This window comes from Microcaecilia unicolor, chromosome 14 (assembly GCF_901765095.1).
Source record: "Microcaecilia unicolor chromosome 14, aMicUni1.1, whole genome shotgun sequence".
Taxonomy (NCBI): Eukaryota; Metazoa; Chordata; class Amphibia; order Gymnophiona; family Siphonopidae; genus Microcaecilia; species Microcaecilia unicolor.
Genome location: NC_044044.1, coordinates 44,560,582 through 44,563,202, shown reverse-complemented (window position 1 = coordinate 44,563,202; position 2,621 = coordinate 44,560,582).

Below are 2,621 nucleotides of genomic sequence, written 5' to 3'. Positions count from 1 at the left end.
CCAGTGTTGTGGTACGTGCTAGATTTATCTTCCTGGGGTTCCCAGCTCAATTTTTGTCTAAATATTTTTATTTCTACTACTACTACTTAACATTTCTAGAGCGCTACTAGGGTTACGCAGCGCTGTACAATTTAACAAAAAAGGACAGTCCCTGCTCAAAGGAGCTTACAATCTAAAGGACGAAATGTCAAGTTGGAGCAGTCTAGATTTCTTGAATAGAGGTATAGTGATTAGGTGCCGAAGGCGACATTGAAGAGGTGGGCTTTGAGCAAGGATTTGAAGATGGGCAGGGAAGGGGGCCTGGCGTATGGGCTCAGGGAGATTATTCCAAGCATGGGGTGAGGCGAGGCAGAAAGGGCGGAGCCTGGAGTTGGCGGTGGTGGAGAAGGGTACTGAAAGGAGGGATTTGTCTTGAGATTGGAGGTTACGAGTAGGGAGATAAGGGGAGATGAGGGTAGAGAGGTAAGGGGGGGGGGGCAGCAGATTGAGTGCATTTGTAGGTTAGCAGGAGAAGCTTGAACTGTATGCGGTACCTGATCGGAAGCCAGTGAAGTGATTTGAGGAGAGGGGTGATATGAGTATATCGGTCTAGGCGAAAGATAAGACGTGCAGCAGAGTTCTGAACGGACTGAAGGGGGGATAGATGGCTAAGTGGGAGGCCAGTGAGGAGTAGGTTGCAGTAGTCAAGGCGAGAGGTAATGAGAGAGTGGATGAGAGTTCGGGTGGTGTGGTCAGAGAGGAAAGGGCGAATTTTGCTAATGTTATAGAGGAAGAATCGACAGGTCTTGGCTATCTGCTGGATATGCGCAGAGAAGGAGAGGGAGGAGTCGAAGATGACTCCCAGGTTGCGGGCAGATGAGACGGGGGCGATGAGGGTGTTATCAACTGAGATAGAAAGTGGAGGGAGAGGAGAAGGGGGTTTGGGTGGGAAGACAATAAGCTCGGTCTTGGCCATGTTCAGTTTCAGGTGGCAATCCAGGCAGCAATGTCGGATAAGCAGGCCGATACTTTGGCCTGGGTTTCCGCAGTGATGTCTGGTGTGGAGAGATAAAGCTGGGTGTCATAGGCATAAAGATGATATTGGAAGCCATGAGATGAGATCAGGGAGCCCAGGGAAGAGGTGTAGATTGAGAAAAGAAGGGGTCCAAGGACAGATCCCTGAGGAACTCCAACAGAGAGCAGGATGGGGGTGGAGGAAGAGCCATGAGAATGTACTCTGAAGTGAGGACAGTGTGGCAAGAAGCAAATTGTGATTGACAGTGTCAAAAGCGGCGGATAGGTCGAGGAGGATGAGGATGGAATAGTGACCTTTGGATTTGGCAAGGAACGGGTCATTGCAGACTTTAGATAGTGCCGTTTCTGTCGAGTGTAGGGGGCGAAAGCCGGATTGAAGCGGGTCGAGGATGGCATGAGAGGAGAGAAAATCAAGGCAACAGCTGTGAAAGGCGCGTTCAAGTATCTTGGAGAGGAAGGATAGGAGGGAAATGGGGCGGTAATTGGAGGGACAGGTAGGGTCAAGTGATGGTTTTTTGAGGAGTGGTGTGACTACAGCATGCTTGAAGGTGTCAGGGACAGTTGCAGTGGAGAGAGGTTGAGGATATGACAGATGGGGGGTGACAGTAGGAGAGATGGTGTTAAGTAAGTTGGTGGGGATGGAGTCTGAGGAACAGGTGGTGCATTTCGAGGAGGAAAGAAGATGGGCGGTTTCCTCTTTCGGTGATATCAGGAGAAGAGGAGAAGGAGGCCTGGGTTGGTTGGTTGAGGGAGTGGGTTATAGGGTGAAGAGGAGGAGATGGTTTGGTGGTGAATTCGAGGTTGATCTTCTGCACCTTGTTGCAAATTTCTAATTTGGTGATCCCTTGTTCTTTATTTGGTGAGGATCTGTCAGTGTGTTGATGAAGTCTACACTGCTGTAATCTGCATTCTCAGATACATGAACTGGTCGCTGTTTTGTTGACTTTTTTTTAAGGTTTGTTACAGAAGTGCATTTTTATATAAAAGATGAAGTGAGGCATTGGATGCAAAGACATATTGGAGAGCTTCGGATCTAGAATAGCTGTGTGCTATAGGAGAAATCAGTATGTTATTTTAGAGCCATATATGCTGCCTCGTCTTTAAAAAATTAAACAAAAATTATATTTGTTGAAGCAATAAATTGGTTCATAGTGTATTTGGTTAGTAAGCATTTTGATATTGTTACCACTTAGTGTGCACTCCTGTACCCTTTGTGGTGTGATAGTAATGGCAGGTGGGGAAATTGGAGGGGAGGCAGAGAGGAGAGGTGTTCAGGGAAGGGGGGGGGGGGCTCTCCTCTATTTTCTGACCTGGGCTCTAGCACGGCTAGCGTTGGTCCTGCTGGTGGGGATCCCCAAGCATCCCCAGTTGTAGAATTCATCCAAAGACGGCCAGAACTCCCTTCTCCCAAGCTCTGCAGTCGACAACGGCATCCTTGAGCCACCGACAACTATACGTGCTTAGGGTGCTGGCAACAGTGACTTAGGGACAATGCTGATGCCTGCCAAGCTTGGTAAAAGGGAATTCTGGCCACCATCAGAGAAAGTGTAACTTATATTTTGAGGTGGGGTAGGGCGGGGCAGCCCTTTGGGCTGAGGCCCATCGAA